The 18529-nt window shown below is 33.0% G+C and overlaps 1 protein-coding gene across 1 annotated transcript in view; it reads right to left on the bottom strand.

Moving 5' to 3' along the window:
* The window catches only part of LOC143916329 (adenylate cyclase type 8-like), a 79862-nt gene extending 63541 nt beyond the window's left edge, over window positions 1-16321 (bottom strand). The window contains exon 1 of the mRNA XM_077437359.1: window positions 16029-16321. The gene's annotated coding sequence lies outside the window, so the exon portion shown is untranslated. The remainder of the gene's footprint in view (window positions 1-16028) is intronic.
* Window positions 16322-18529: the final 2208 nt, after the last annotated feature.

Below are 18529 nucleotides of genomic sequence, written 5' to 3'. Positions count from 1 at the left end.
CCGTCTAAGGCTTCGCCCCCATGATCAGTTGCCTTTTAGGGCTTCGCCCCTCCGCGCCCCCATGATTAATTGCCGTCTAGGGCTTCGCCTCCCTTAGTTAATGCCTATTAGGGCTTCGCCCCTCCGCGCCCCCATGATAGAATGCCGTCTAGGGCTTCGCCCCCCTTAATTAATGCCTTTTAGGGCTTCGCCCCTCCGCGCCCCCATGATTAAATGCCGTCTAAGGCTTCGCCCCCATGATCAGTTGCCTTTTAGGGCTTCGCCCCTCCGCGCCCCCATGATTAATTGCCGTCTAGGGCTTCGCCCCCCTTAGTTAATGCCTATTAGGGCTTCGCCCCTCCGCGGCCCCATGATTAAATGCCGTCAAGGGCTTCGCCCCCATGATCAGTTGCCGTTTAGGGCTTCGCCTCATAAGGCTGCGCCCCCTTCGGGGCCCCATGGGGCTGCGCCCCAGGAGGCTGCGCCCCCTTCGGGGCCCCATGCGGCTAAGCTCCATAAGGCGGCGCCCCATAAGGCGGCGCCCCATGAGGCTGCGCCCCCTTTGGGGCCCCATCGGGCTGCGCCCCCTTTGGGGCCCCATGGGGCTGCGCCCCATGAGGCTGCGCCCCATGAGGCTGCGCCCCCTTCGAGGCCCCATGCGGCTAAGCTCCATAAGGCGGCGCCCCATAAGACTGCGCCCCTAAGGCTGGGCCCCATAAGACTGCGCCCCATAAGGCTGCGGCCGATAAGGCTGTGCCCCATAAAGCTGCGCCCCCCGGGCCCCCCGGGCCCCCTTCGGGGTCCCACGGGGCTGCGCCCCTTGTGGCCCCATGAAGCTACTCGCCTTGCGCCCCCGCGGGGGTGAATCCATTGAATCGAAAAAAACAAATCGGCGCCCATGGATCGAAAAAAAAAAAAACGAATCACGTGTTCGATGACGTCACCGATCTACGGACGACGAAGAAGACGACGACGACGACGACGACCAAGGATACATACAAAGTCTCTTTCCAAATTATAGATTAGATGAAGTGAATTTTTAATTATATGAATGTGCAATAGACTGGGCATAAAATAAGGTGATTTACTGATCTATTATTAAATTGAGAAAAGCTGGGTATGCTTGAAATTGTTATACATAAAAAAATATATGAACAAAAATCAATTTTATGCACATCGGCAGTCTATAGATACATATGTTCGTACATGAATATGTATGTTCGTTTTTCATATGGATGTGAATCATAAAACTAAATTTAAAAGCTTTTTAACTACACACTCTTTGAAAACGCGCAATTTTTATGGGATAGTGAATAGGTTGGGTGTTTATTTTTTTAATAACAGCCTATATATAACTAGAAAATAGTATATAAAGAATTCGCTGCTTTTGTATTTGTTCAAAAAGATAAACACATTGTGATACAACCAATGCTTTCCGCATTAAGATTCTAGCAATAAGAATTTTCTTAAATAAAAACAAAATATATTCATTCCATATATGTATGTATATAGGTATAATAATAATTCTTGAAATTAAAATATGACTTTTTTAATTTGCCACGCTTTTGCCATGAATTCACAACATGTGGTAATTTGTAGCAGAGCTGCCGTGCCCTGGAGTTTTCTTATAGTATAATATTTATCATTTTCCAATATTTCTTATGCCTTATGCCGTATTGTATATATGTATACATATATTAAAAAAAAAACAATTTAATATTAATTTAATGTACATATTTATAATTGGTTAAAAGATTATTAAATCAAAAATTGATTGATCTTAAAGATGGGTCTTAAAATAAACTACGCCCAGACCCGAAATGTATGTACATATATAGCGGTATTCCCTTTCGTGAAATCCAGAAACTTAAGTACAATTTGTTACAAACAATGCAGCATTTTATTATTACATAAATCACTGTATGTATATCCAGAAGCTGAAGAACACGAAATAACAATTAATTACATAATTAATCCATTGAGACATCTATGTATTTAGATTTTGTACATAATTTTTACAAATTATACACACAATAAATACAGAAGATTTGTGACAACAGGAAAGATGATTTTTTGCCAATTTTGAGGAACCGTTTCAACAATGATCAGATAAAATTGGCAAACTCTGATAAGAAACAGGAGTAACAAATACCCCCAAATCTGACCAGCAGTATGGCGGATCGAACCCACTGATCACTTGGTGCTAAGCATACATACACGCACAATTAAGCCATAATGCTGGCCATATGTACATACGTATGATGATTTTTGAAGATACTCTTCTTCGAACAGTGGCCCCTCAAGCTCATATTCTACACTAAGCCTTGTCAAACATCCGAAAAAACATTTCTTGCATGCATTTTACTAATTGAACATATTGAATAAAGATGGTATTTTATTTTTGATTAAGAAATACTTATTGAAAATAAAAAAAATAATAACCAGTTATTTACGAGAATCGATTACCTAATCCCTACGTTACAATATTAAAGCAAATTTAATGATTTGAAAAAAAATACATTAATTTCACGTATAAATTCATAACAACAATTATCAAAAATATATTATGATACTTTGCAAGTTATCCAATGTACACATTTAGCAAAAATTACTTCTCATTCAGAAGGTATGTATTTTGCGTTTAAACCTTAACCATCCCAAAGTCAGACTACCTATTGACTGTAACAACCCAATAAACACGTATGTAGACTGCCAACTTCTATTCAACTCGATTAGTTTTTAGCACATTCTCATGGCGCTTATCGCCACTAATATAATTGCCTTTAATTAGTTTCCGTTCTGGAAAATGATATGTAAAATTGCTCGTAGAATGACCCAACACGTATGTATGTATATACATATATAATAATGCAACTATGAATTAATTATCTCTGTAAGACATGAACGCAAACATGCTAGTGGACTAAAAAAAAAAATACCCGCATAATACATTTGTTTTTTGTACATGAAATATGTATTTGAACAATTTTTCACGGCATGCAAACCTCGTCGAGGCTACAAAGCCTAAAATACCGACCCCGGAAGAATTTTTTCAGAAGGAATGTGCTGAAACGTATCCGTGTCGGATCACGCGGTATGTTTGCATTAAGAAAAGCAATCCAATGAATAAAATCCTTTTTATCAATGGAAGGATTGAGCGTCAAAGCTATCCCAAACATCATATATACACATGTACATATTTCAAAAGAACCACTATTCCTATATATATATAATAATACAATACACGACATGCTTGGGACAGAATTCGCTCGGTATCATATTATAAATGGGTTATTAAAAATACAATTTATAGTAAAATATATAAAAATTTGGGGCAACGCTGAGCAATTTCTTTTTCAATGTAGCCAATATTAAAATTCATCGTCGTACGAAAAAAAAAAGATACATTTTAAACCAATCGAAGCTATGTAGAGCTCACTTGCAACGTACATACATACATGTAGTTTTTCCCATAATATAAATATGTTAGAAAATCGAAATTCTTGGCCTTCTATCTTCGCTTTTGTGTTTTATTACTGAAATAGCCCGGGTCGGAATTTTCGATCATTTGACTTATCGTATGTGAAAAATTCAAGTTTTCCGCAAAATTTTCCCCTGCGACGCTTATGTATGTATATATGAATCCGAATTATGTCAGAATCTGAAAGACGCTGGGTCAAGTGCTTTCCGTCTCTTTCTTTTGTTAATTTTTCAATTACAAAAGGTTCAATATTTGCAACCGATCAAAGGGAAAGGGGTCGAAAGAGTTTTAAGCTTATTGGTGTCGCATTTTCAATGAATATTTATCGCTTTTTATATAGATTAATTCGATTCGTATAGTATAACTGAAAATTCATCATTAAGTGCCATAAATACTTTCATTTATTTGACCATCCCACGACTTATACATATGTATTTGAGAAATATAAAAAGTATAAAATTGGCTATGAGAGCATTTTCGATACAAATTGAGCGCAAATGTAGGGAAACTCGCAAAAGACAAAAGTTCTACTTCCGGTTGTAGGATTTTGTTCAAATTTTTGTTGTTACTTAAGATCACTATATATATTACAAACATAAAATATCAAGAAGATATAAATAATTTCAAAGGTGAAAATAAAATAATGAAATATTGTTTTAAAAAAAATTATTACTTCCAGTTTCTGAATTGAAACCAAAACCTCATTAACTCTAAGTAAGTTCATAAAGAATACAAATATTAATTTTCAACTTGATACGTTCAGGGATGTGGCCAAATCGTGTGGTCACAACATTTTTGACTTTTCTAAGAGGGAAAAATCCAACTTCCGGCCAATGAAATTTGATGGATGACGGATTTTTTTTTTACATAACATTGATAAAAGAATTATACTTGATTTTTTTCGTATTTAAAGGATCTAAAAAAATAGTGGAAGAAATATCGACAAGAGTAAACTGCCATTTCCGGTTTGATCCGTGTACACTAAATTTAATATACATATAACTTGATATTAAACTTAAACTTCTAAATATGGAATTTCAGTTCAATACACTTATTTTCTGAGACAAAAATAAAAAACTCATATATTACCCTAACCAAAGTACTCCTTTCGGTTAGGGTAATATATGTATGTATTTAAAAAGTGTTATTATATAAGATTTATAATTTCTTATAATTTGAACAATTTGGGAGATAAATCTCATTATCATAATCGTACTCGATACGATAGAATCGATAATTATGTTTGAATAACAAACAAAATGCTAAATTTGACTGCTCAAATTAAAATTTAATATTCTGAAATGTAATGAAAAATAATTAATTAACAACAATAATAACAACCTTTTCAATAACAGTTTGCTGTATAAAAAACCTTTTTTTAATTGAATATTATATGTAATTACGTCAAAAATCTTATATAAACGTCAAGAAAGGATTATTATAAGGACCAAACTGGACCATCGAAAAGACGGGAATTCCCTAACGAATTGACAACAATAAGGGCTTAAATTCATACCTAACGTTCTTTGAAAAAATGATTCGAATCAAATTTCTCCAACGTTCATCATTTGCTTCATTCAAAACACAAATACACAGATTAATTAATCCTTTCAAAATTGACTCACACACACACACACACACACACATACAAATTTCGCAACGTGCTTTGTGACAATATTGGTGCAAATCCCGAAAGCCTAAAAGACCAATTTGAGACACAATTTCCGAATTTCATCAAACGCTTTGCAAATATCAAATTGAACCGGTTCCTAAGGGACTTAACCTTTGGCTCGTTAAATTTCCAAACAATCCGAATTATAGCATTCGCAAATATGTCGTGAGATCACTTTAAATCGAAACCCTCAATAGGGATCATCGTTAGGACCTCGGCCCCAGCTTAAAACGACCGGAGACTTGATAATAATAATTGTGACATCGAAAAATGTTCAACATAATTCTTTATGACCCACGACACTTACTTGGTTTCGTAGAATCGTTCGTGCGAAAAGCAAACTCTTTGTTTACGAGTTTCGGTGAATCATAAACAGGTCCGTATATATATATATATATATATATAAGTTATAGTAATTATAAATCAGTTTAAGAACTTCAGTCTCGGATCGGTATGTAAATTCGACCCGTGTCCTTATTCGGAGAGAGTTCTGTCGAAAAAACGAATTGAAATCGTGTTTCTCGCGAAAATTCCGAGAACGCTTTATTAGTCTGGCTTTGATTATCATTTTTTACTTTATTTTATATGCGAACTGTAAATTTTTTCTCGATAAAGCATTTCGAGCACGTGCGTATGGATATTTGCTTTCGAACTGTAAGTTTCGTGCAAATACAGCGAAACTCGTGATCCTTTTAATGAACGAACTCGGATCGGAAATTTATTGAAATTTTAGATGAAATGAATTTCAGAACAGAATATAAATAGCTTAGCAATAAGCAGTGCTTTCTGTCACTCTTCAAATACAGAAATAAAGGGTGTCCAACCAGTGCATAATTTATTAATGAACATTAAAAATCTTTGTATCTGGCCACAATTATACGATATCGTTTATAAGCAATCAATAAGACTATTTTATTATTTCTATATTCTAAATTGAATGGAATGGATTTAAATAAGCTCTGTTTTCGACAAAACCCATACAAGTCATCAAACAATCACTATTGATAGTAAACACTTCAGCTCCTGAAAGACAATGTGCTGTAAATAACAGTGATTCACGTTTAATGTGAAATTTTTTTATTTTGTCGATTACATCAAATGCATGTTATCTAGTGATTTATATAGGTATATTGGACAGTTTATAAATCTTTATTTATAATATTTCATAATACACTGTTCGACACGAAAAATGGTTCAGAGACGAGATATGACTTTTTTATAGATCGATGCCCAGTGAACACGAATCTGGTAATAAAAAATGTTGATTGACTTGAGATTCGGGGATATATGTGTTTTTAAATCGCGCGATTTTTCTATATCTTGGTGTTATTCGGTCGATGTCTCAAAATATGTCAATTTCCTGTTCAAAATAAATATTGGAATCTATAGTCGGGTATTTTATCTTTCATTTGTAGTACTTTTCAGCTTCAAATCCCTTTTATTTTATTTTATTTTCAATTAATCATGCACACTCGCCTAACAGATTGCTCCAAAGCGGCGAGTATGCTAAACAGATTAAGACTCGAGAAATTATATATTACATATATTAAATACATACACATGTAAATCGAAACAATACATGACATCTGTGGTCAGACATTACAAACATCGTATACAATACGATCAATAACATTTTTCATGTAACAATACGAATTTTTACATTCAATAAACATCCACAGAGACATCTGTGGATGTTTCATCTATGGAGAGAAATCTGGCGAGACGAAAGTTGACCTCGACAAACCAAAGTCTGGCCAACAACGAGACTCTAGTGGGAATCGAACCCGTGACACATTGCACGAAAAAATGCAAAACTCACCACTAGACCCAGAGAAATGTTATATTAATAAAAACGCCTTTACGAATAAGTACATTGTTTCAATATTACGCGGTACGTCTCCATAACTACGCTAAAATGCACGCAATACAATCAGGGTCATCACATATTCACTACAGAAATTAAAGTTTTATTTTGATGAGTGGGTGACTGTAAAAAAGTCGACAGTGAAAAAGTCGAAAATGTTTGTTTACCATGCATACATATGAAAAACGGTCAGTATATATATCAGTGGCGTGCGGTAAAACTCTCTCTCCCCCGTCGTACATCCTCACTTAATTTGCAAGAGGATCAGGCTTTTCCTCACGTATCCTGCGCGCGCACATTAAACAAGGCCGTATGACAAAAAGAGAGATAATTTCACCGCATGTCACTATAAACGGTACTATGTATATATGTGTATATATTATACATATATACATAGTACCGTTTACCATGCACACTTTTTTTTTGATCTTTCGAGTTTCGATCTTTGCCTTCCGATATTTGCTTTTTCGACCTTTTCACTTTCGGTGCAGTGAGGTAGACCCAATTTGAGTATATGGTAGTGTTGGGCGTTGGTGGCCAATCCGTGTATTTTCTCAGTTGGCGGATTATTTTTATCCACATTTTTATTATTTGTCTGTCCTTGGAAACTCTTAAATTAACGTGTAATGTTTCAACAAAAATATGTATAATATAAAATGAACGATGTTTATATTAATTAAACTCAAATAATTGGTCATTAATATACATAATTGAGTATTCAGCGCCACCAAGAGAAAGTTTTTACATTTATTTAAAAATATTTTTTACATTTCTCTGGTGCCACCCCTGAAAGTTTATGTAGAATGCGGACGATGAATACGATGTTAATTGAATAATATGTTACTTAAATGATCAAATACTTATAAAAATGTATTCCATGTTGTTTATTGTGTGTTTTTGAATGCATTGTGCAATTTTTAACGATGCACATGCCCATTGCCTTTGCCCAGAGAAGTTTTTATCGGACATACATACATATGTACGTTGACCACCAAGCATCAAATACGACTGATGCTAAAATTATTTAGCAATGTCTATGGACAATCGTCACTTGACAACAATATAACGCCTAATGGCCTGACCGCACTATGCGTCAAACGAACGATCCGACACTTCACAACAGTGTGCGACAATATTAGGTAAACCGCACATGAACGACATCAATGCGACACTACACAGTAAATTATGTCAATCATTCGTTCAGTATTATAGTATTATATAATAGTATCTTTGATATGCGAGGAAGAAGAACAGTCGAGAAAAACCAAAAGATTATGGCTACATGCTATTTCAAAGTCACGATATGAAGAAGGAGAATAATTGTCGTAAGGCAACCCCCACTCAACGACACTTGCGTCACGTCGCAAACGACACCTTCAAGTCAACTTTGACGCAAGGTGTCGTTCTACGTCATGCGGCTGTCGCGTAGTGCGTTATGTCTCATACAATTTCATACAAACAATATTTAGTCGCGTACTGTTGTGTTGGGTCGTATCGTTCGGTTGCCGCATAGTGCGGTCAGACCTTAAAGCCACTTCTATTATTATTTTAAAATTTCTCTGACTAGACCACGCTGCTGGTACCTTCAACCAAAAATATAAAAAAAAAAAACAACGACTTGTCTGATCTAATTAGAACCTTTTACACTTTATAATGGCGAGCTTCCGCCACCATTGTTTCGCTAGTAAGTAACACATCGAATCTACATAGGTGTGGCGACAAAACTACATATTAAACCTAATAAACAGAACCCAACAATAGTCGAGGGCACGCAACGCGACGCGACTAACGAACCCCACCTGTAGATGAAAATATATATGAAAATATATATACGTTTATAATGCATTAACCATCGCGCGAATGAAAAACTCGAACAACTACTGACGTCAAAGATACATACAAACTTTACGACCGCACTTTTTTATATTTCGAAAACACATCAAAGAGATCTTTATGTTCTTTAATGTCCAAAACCCCAAAAAAAACACACACACACAAAAGGTACCTGGCGTGGGTGATTCAAAGCAGTTCAACAACCCAAAGCTGGATCTTATAAGGATCGCATCGATTAAATCATTCGCCTCTCGTTTATTGGGACTCCTTTTTGGCTTTATTTCCTTCTCTTCTTCTTCTTCTGCTTTGCATACAATTCAGGTGAAATTATATCGAATGCTTTCTACGCTGAAAAGCTCTGTAAAGTGCGCTGAAACGGAAAAACGACGATTGAGCCAAATCGCATAATCAGATTCTAGTGTACGACATCTGGGTACGTTCGGAATTGTATTCATACACATTCCAGCTGGCAAATACTACCAGGCGTTGCTCGGCTCGATTGTGAAGCTTCATATGTGGCGTATAATTATAAATCAAATCACCATACATCTAATATATAATTTCGAAAGAGACTTAGTATATATGTTTATTTGTAAGTAACAGTCAATTTAATAAAAAAAAAAACAAACGAGTATTCAAATAAATTTATATAAAATAAAACTATTATGAATGTATTCAAATTTCAAAATTTTCTGTGTATTTTATTTTAAAATCAAAACACAACATCGTATTCTTTATGATTTAAAATATATTTGCATACTGCTAGGCGTCGCCCAATTCTAAATTAATATTCAATAACAGCCAATGTTCAATTGCTTATGCGTATTTATATAATCTTTGGTTTTAACGGCGTATTGTTATACACTTGGGCGACGCCGAGTATATTTGCTAGTTCATTAAAACAATAGATAATATGAAGAGTGATCTAATCTAATTTTAGCTCTCATTGTTAATCGACAACCTTCAAATTTCCAAGTCGTTTCTGAACTGAAAAAAAATCGTTCATAAAAAGATTACTCGCGGTTCATTTTTAAAAATATTGTTTCACCTATTTTTTATTACTTTAAGAGAAGACAAAGAAAGATAAATGCTTGAGTAAAAAGCATGACAAAAATTAAGTGCTACAGCTTCAAATTTAGAACCAACAAATTTGGTCATAATCTCATTTTTTTCATTCCGATTTCAATCGTTCGAGCATCGCTGGGCAATTCCGATCGTATACGTACATAAATAAAAGTAAAAAATTCAGGTGTGACCAACCCGTGACTTTATTTATGTATTTGAGAAATATAAAAGGGCCCCAAACCAAAATTCGATAATTAAACATAGGTTCAAACATACCGGTTATGAGAGCATTTTTGATACTAATTGAGCGCAAATGTAAGGAAACTTACACAAGACAAAAATTCAGCTTCCGGCTGTCGGGTCTTGTTCAATTTTTTTTTTTACTTAAAATCTCTATAAATATTATACACATTAAATATCAAGAAAATAAAAATAGTTTCAAAGGTCAAAATAAAATAATGAAATATTGTTTTAAAAAAAATTACTACTTTCGGTTTACGAATTCTGACCAAAACCTTATCAACTCTAAGTTAGTACATAAAGAATACAAATATAAATTTTCAGCTTGATACATTCAGTGGTATGGAAAGAATCGTGGTCACAATATTTTTGACTCTTCTAAGAGGAAAAAATCTCACTTCCGGCTTATTAAATTTACTGATTTTATTTTAGTTTCATTACATTGATACAAGAATTATACTTAAATTATTTATTCTTGAAAAATCATGGTCACCACATATTTGACTTTTCTAAAAGGGAAAATCCCATTTCCAGTTTATTAAATTTAGTGATTTTTTTTATTTTCATCACATTGATACAAGAATTATACTTGAATTTTTTTGTGAAGAGCACACATGTTTAAGGGATCGAAACAAATAATGGAAGAAAAATCGAACAAGAATAAACTGCCACCTCTGGCTGGCGGATGCTTACCAAATTTTATACATAACTTGGTATTAAGCTTAAACTTCTAGATATAAAATTTCAGTTTAAGAAACCAAAAAGTTTCTGAGAAAAAACATAAACAACCTCGATTCTTTAGAGTAAAAGTACTACTTCCGGTTGAGGTAAAAATATTCAAAAAATATAACAGCATTATATTTATAATTTCTATTACATGTAAAAAAATTCAGTCTGATTTGGTTAGTGGTTTGGGAGATAATTGAATTAAAAAAAAGAGGACAAAAAGAGGGCAAGTACCATTTCCGGTCAACTTAAAAAATTGAAAACATTTAACATCGTATCGATAAGAATTTCAGTAACTGATAATAAGTTTCAATTCGATAGGACTAACGGTGTTCGAAAAATCCCCAAAATACATAGACACAAACCCACATTTTTTTACAAACCTCCTTTACATTTCACTTACGATTACAATTCAGGAAAAAATTTGCCTCTTATCCGATCGTTTTCATACTTTGCCATATTGCTCATTTTGGTCATCAATATAAGTAAATGGATCCTCTGCCATTACGATAGAGATAAAATATCGTTTAAGACGCGATTTAAGTTTCCAAATTTTAAATCTGGGTGACTGGGTGGTAGTCTTTTGTTTTATACATAGATGGCGGTAGTAAAATAATTCTAGATCATGAAAACGTGATCAGTGATCGAATCAGTCAAAATCTCGAGTTGGAATTTTCGCATGATCACAAAACTTCTATATATTGTTACTACGAACATACATAGATAAAGTAAAAAATGAACCATAAGAGTACTCAGCTTTTCTTATTACTTTATCTATGTTTTTTATTTGTCTTTAGAGAGACTGTTTATCTATAAAAATAAAAATAAATCACCTTCAGTGCATTTTTCGCAGTCATCGTAACAAACAAATAAAAATCCAATTTATTGAGTATATGTATATGTATATATGTAGGTATATACTTTGCGACGCCAAGTATAATTAAATATATATATCTCGACAGTTTCATCCCAATTATCCCAACGAACGTCTCGATTCAATTATTTTTCTTCCTCGATACGATTTGCGGGAAATTAACGTGAACTTTACGAGTCCTTTTAATATTAGTGGACCCGTCAAACGGCAAATTAAGATAGGATCGATTTTTACGTCGATAGGAACTATAAAAATTCAATATCCCCGACTGGTAATTGGTGGAATAATATGGCCGAAGTGGGGTTTTTCGAACGGTAAGTGGGTCCCCGGGGATATTTCCAATTGACAAACAACCCCTTTCCATTGTGTTACGTCTATAAAGTCCAACCGTTTATTGTATTTTCAATTTTCTACCATTCAACTCGATTGATGGATCGATCCAAATTCATTAAACTATCACCACTCTTAATTATAGGTAATAATAACAATATATCCACCGTGTTATGTTCGAAAAATAAAGCAAATCTATCGCTCTCCGACACGCTGAAAATATTTATTACAGCTTCATAAAGTCCCATCCCCTGAGAGTTGAGCGCGAAGTATTGGATAAAATTGCGAATTTACACACTCAAGAAAAGTTAATACCCCGCAGAGTTGAAATTTGATTTATGCTAGAGGTTCTTAACATTTTTTCATTTAGGAAAAGTATGTGCAAACCCCTTGGGTTCTGGTATATACATATGTATACATACATATATTACCAAAATCATTTATGACTGTATAAATTTTCATGCAGCTCGTTTCATGTAATTTATATAAGTATCGTTTACTTATCTTCGTATTCAATTTGCTCAATTTTATGGTAATTTTCTTAATTTTAGAGTGTTCGTATGTTCCGCATAAAAAGTAGGGCTGTTTGTGTAATTAATGCTTAATTAATCGAGTTTGCAAAACTTTTGCGAGGAAGTCAAATTTTATCCCAAAGTAATCAATATAAAGTTTAAGATATGCGTTGATTTTTATAATGAAAAGTTTAGAATTTATTCGTATTCAAATTAACGTGATAATAATTATTGCTTGAAATATCATCAATATAATGAAATAATTAATCTTGTTAAACTTATTCTACAATTAAATTTTTAAATAATAAATATATAAAATATGTTTATAATAAATTGACCATTTATTTAAAAACAAAAATACTGAAAAAAAAAACTAATTCAATACACACATAAAATTTATTTATATGGTCAGAATTAAATTTTGACCAGAATATCAAAATATATTATTTAATAATTGATCGCATTAATATGGTTAAGATTAATCCAATATTGAAAAAATAATCTAATATACATATATGTAATTTCGAAAGAAACTTTGTATGTAAGTATGTAAGGTTTGGGTGGTAGAATCCGTGACGTTAAATTTAATAAAAAAACAAATGAACATTCAAATAAATTTAAATAAAATAAAACTATTCAAATGTTTATACTATTAGATTAGCCATGTTTAAGCGATTTATATTACAAACACCGGGCGAAGCCGGGTAACACCACTAGTATTTAATAAATAATATATTTCAGCCATTTCTTTCATACATTGTCTAATTAATATTAATTAATTTTTCACTATTAAAATCCTAAATAATCTGCAAAACATTTACTACATTACGAACCATTCATGGAAAAAATCTAATCAAAATAAAACTATTCAAATAAATTTAATAAAATGTTTATACTATTAGATTACCCATGTTTAAGCGGTTTAAATTACAAATACCGGGCGAAGCCGGGTAAAACCACTAGTATTTAATAAATAATATATTTCAGCCGTTTCTTTCATACACTGTCTAATTAATATTAATTAACTTTTCACACTTAAAATCCTAAATAATCTGCAAAACACTTACAACATTACGAACCATTCATGGAAAAAATCTAATCAAAATAAAACTATTCAAATAAATTTAATAAAATATTTACACCATTAGATTACCCATGTTTAAGCGGTTTAAATTACAAATACCGGGCGAAGCCGGGTAAAACCACTAGTATTTAATAAATAATATATTTCAGCCGTTTCTTTCATACACTGTCTAATTAATATTAATTAAATTTTCTCAATTAAAATCCTAAATAATCTGCAAAACACTTACTACATTAGGAACCATTTTGGAAAAAATGACTCAATAAAACTATTCAAAAAAATTTAATAAAATGTTTATACAATTAGATTAACCACGTTTAAGCGGTTAATATTACAAATACCGAGCGAAGCCGGGTAACACCACTAGTATTTAATAAATAATATATTTCAGCCGTTTCTTTCATACATTGTCTAATTAATATTAATTAACTTTTCACACTTAAAATCCTAAATAATCTGCAAAACACTTACAACATTACGAACCATTCATGGAAAAAATCTAATCAAAATAAAACTATTCAAATAAATTTAATAAAATATTTACACCATTAGATTACCCATGTTTAAGCGGTTTAAATTACAAATACCGGGCGAAGCCGGGTAAAACCACTAGTATTTAATAAATAATATATTTCAGCCGTTTCTTTCATACACTGTCTAATTAATATTAATTAAATTTTCTCAATTAAAATCCTAAATAATCTGCAAAACACTTACTACATTAGGAACCATTTTGGAAAAAATGACTCAATAAAACTATTCAAAAAAATTTAATAAAATGTTTATACAATTAGATTAACCACGTTTAAGCGGTTAATATTACAAATACCGAGCGAAGCCGGGTAACACCACTAGTATTTAATAAATAATATATTTCAGCCGTTTCTTTCATACATTGTCTAATTAATATTAATTAACTTTTCACACTTAAAATCCTAAATAATCTGCAAAACACTTACAACATTACGAACCATTCATGGAAAAAATCTAATCAAAATAAAACTATTCAAATAAATTTAATAAAATATTTACACCATTAGATTACCCATGTTTAAGCGGTTTAAATTACAAATACCGGGCGAAGCCGGGTAAAACCACTAGTATTTAATAAATAATATATTTCAGCCGTTTCTTTCATACACTGTCTAATTAATATTAATTAAATTTTCTCAATTAAAATCCTAAATAATCTGCAAAACACTTACTACATTAGGAACCATTTTGGAAAAAATGACTCAATAAAACTATTCAAAAAAATTTAATAAAATGTTTATACAATTAGATTAACCACGTTTAAGCGGTTAATATTACAAATACCGAGCGAAGCCGGGTAACACCACTAGTATTTAATAAATAATATATTTCAGCCGTTTCTTTCATACATTGTCTAATTAATATTAATTAACTTTTCACACTTAAAATCCTAAATAATCTGCAAAACACTTACAACATTACGAACCATTCATGGAAAAAATCTAATCAAAATAAAACTATTCAAATAAATTTAATAAAATATTTACACCATTAGATTACCCATGTTTAAGCGGTTTAAATTACAAATACCGGGCGAAGCCGGGTAAAACCACTAGTATTTAATAAATAATATATTTCAGCCGTTTCTTTCATACACTGTCTAATTAATATTAATTAAATTTTCTCAATTAAAATCCTAAATAATCTGCAAAACACTTACTACATTAGGAACCATTTTGGAAAAAATGACTCAATAAAACTATTCAAAAAAATTTAATAAAATGTTTATACAATTAGATTAACCACGTTTAAGCGGTTAATATTACAAATACCGAGCGAAGCCGGGTAACACCACTAGTATTTAATAAATAATATATTTCAGCCGTTTCTTTCATACATTGTCTAATTAATATTAATTAACTTTTCACACTTAAAATCCTAAATAATCTGCAAAACACTTACAACATTACGAACCATTCATGGAAAAAATCTAATCAAAATAAAACTATTCAAATAAATTTAATAAAATATTTACACCATTAGATTACCCATGTTTAAGCGGTTTAAATTACAAATACCGGGTGAAGCCGGGTAAAACCACTAGTATTTAATAAATAATATATTTCAGCCGTTTCTTTCATACATTGTCTAATTAATATTAATTAACTTTTCACAATTAAAATCCTAAATAATCTGCAAAACACTTACAACATTACGAACCATTCATGGAAAAAAAATCTACTCAAAACTAAACAATTCAAATAACAAAAAATAAAAGAAAAACATTAAGGAAAATAAAAAATAAAAAATGTGTAAACTAATCAGAACATGCAACTGACTAATATACCAGGAAATTAATCAAAAAATAATAATAACAACAATAAATTCGTCTCACCATGAACTGATGAAGTGGAAATCGTCGATTTCACTTTCTACTGCAACCAGACGCAACAGTTGTTTTTCCCGATCCTCATAGTTTTCCCGGAAAATCCCGAACGTTTTCCTCGGCCTTGAACACTCGATAGCACCCCTTTGATAAAGTGATACTTTCCCCACCCCCCCTCTTACTGTCCAACAATATATTATAGATAAAATGCACGAGCGTCGCGGACGTTGCGGAAAACTCGATTGCGAATTTTCGCGAGGGAAAACGGCACGTCTCTTTCGCTTCGCGCGCGTACCAACACTGAGCCGGATGTGTGAACACCGTTCTGCACCGACACGTCTCTCCGCAGATATAATACAAGTGTATACATATGTATATATGTATGTAAGTTAGCTATACACATAAGGATTACAGATAATAGATAACACACACGTCCACATATGTATGTATGGTCATTTCATAATTTATCCTCATTTTATAGTATAACTAGTTGTTTTACCCGGCTTCTTACTTCTCGTAATTCAGTGACTTATATAAGTCTCTGAATTACGAGACACTGAAAAACTCGCAAATCAATGAGACATCTATCAAATTGTACACAAACTTATTTATTGCACATTAATCAATCACAAATTATAGGTGACATTATTGTATGGGAAGGATTTTTAGCCAATTTTTTTCCGGGAACCGTTTCAACAATGAAATCAGAGAAAATTGGCAAACTCTGATAGGAAACGATCAACCTGGAGTCACAAATCCAGGTCTGACCAACAGCATACTCTGAAAAATTCATTTTCACTCGAGGCCCGGCCCTGGGATCGAACCCGGCGCCTCTCGACGCTAAGCAGAAGCTTAACGACCGAGCTATGCTGCTTGCTATGTATTAAATGTATTATATATTATACCAGAATCAGGCGGCTCCCCCGGGGGCATTCGCCCCCGGCGCCCCCCGGCTCCCGTCCCCTTCTGGTCATGGAAATTTTGACTTGTTTTCGAAGTTCTCAACCATTTTCCAAACAACAATACTTACATACAAAGTCTCTTTCGAAATTATATATTAGACTAGTTGTGTTACCCGGCTTCGCTCAGTGTTTATAATATAAACAGCTTAAACATGGCGAATCTAATAGTAAATATTCATTTGTTTTTTATTTAATTTATTTAAATCGAAAAAAATATATTCAACCGATTGAATCGTCATAGAAACTGACTTGGTTTCGATTTCCAACCAACTATAGTTACAAACTTACAAAGGCTCTTTCGAAATTATATATTAGATGTATTATATATTATACCAGAATCCGGTGGCTCCCCGGGGGCATTCGCCCCCGGCGCCCCCCGTCCTCATGTCGTCATTGAAATTTTGACCTTGAAAGTTTGATGTTCTCAACCATTTTCCAACCAACAATACTTACATACAAAGTCTCTTTCGAAATTATATAGTAGACTAGTTGTTTTAACCGGCTTCGCTCAGTATTTTCAATATTTGTATTATAAACAGCTTAAACATGGCGAATCTATGTAATAGTAAATATTCATTTGTTTTTTTATTATTACATTTTTTTTAATCGAAAAAAAAAATTCAACCAATCGAATCGTCATAGAAACTGACTTCTTTTCGATTTCCAACCAACTATAGTTACAAACTTACAAAGTCACTTTAGAAATTATATATTATCCCTCGGCGCCCTTCGCCCCTGGCGCCACCCCCCCCCAGCCCTTCGCCCCCGGTGCCCCCTGTCCCCATGTCGTCATGGAAATTTTGACTTATTTTGGAAGTTCCCAACTATTATCCAACCAACAATATTTACATACAAAGTCTCTTTCGAAATTATGTATATATTAGATATGTATTGTTTTCTATATCCATAAAATGTATCATGCATGTTCAGATTTATCGTTGATAATAAATCACTGAAAGTAAAACATTTTGAATTTCAAATGAGTTCAGGCGGTTCAATTTTTGCGTTCTTCAAACTCTTAAATATTAATTTGGTCATCATTAAAATCAGTTTTAAAAATGTATTAATTAATTATACCTACATATGTATGTAGATTTAGCCAGCAGCATAGCTCGATCGTTAAGCTTCTGCCTAACACCGAGAGGCACCGGGTTCGGTCCAATGAGCTGACCTTGATTGAAAAGAATTTATTCTCAGTATATCTATAATGCTGCTGGTCAGACTTAGATATTTGTGACTCCAGGCCGATCATTTCCTATCAGAGTTTGCCAATTTCTTTGATTTCATTGTTGAAACGGTTCCCGATGAAATTGGCTAAAAACTTTTCTACCTACTATGTCACCACTATTTGAGTATGATTAATGTACAATAAAATGTATATACAATTCATAGATGTCTCGTAAACTTGCGAGTTTTTCAGTGTCTTGTAATTCAGCGACTTGTGTAATAAAAATGCTGCATTGTTTGTAATTGGCCAGGAAGATGTATTGGGGTTTACCTGTAAGGCCTTCCTGCTATAAAATGTAATAAAAAAATAATAATATCAGC

This window comes from Arctopsyche grandis, chromosome 9 (assembly GCF_051622035.1).
Source record: "Arctopsyche grandis isolate Sample6627 chromosome 9, ASM5162203v2, whole genome shotgun sequence".
NCBI classification, from domain to species: domain Eukaryota; kingdom Metazoa; phylum Arthropoda; class Insecta; order Trichoptera; family Hydropsychidae; genus Arctopsyche; species Arctopsyche grandis.
Note: the sequence above shows the minus strand (reverse complement) of the source record. Positions and strands in the feature narration are given on the sequence as shown.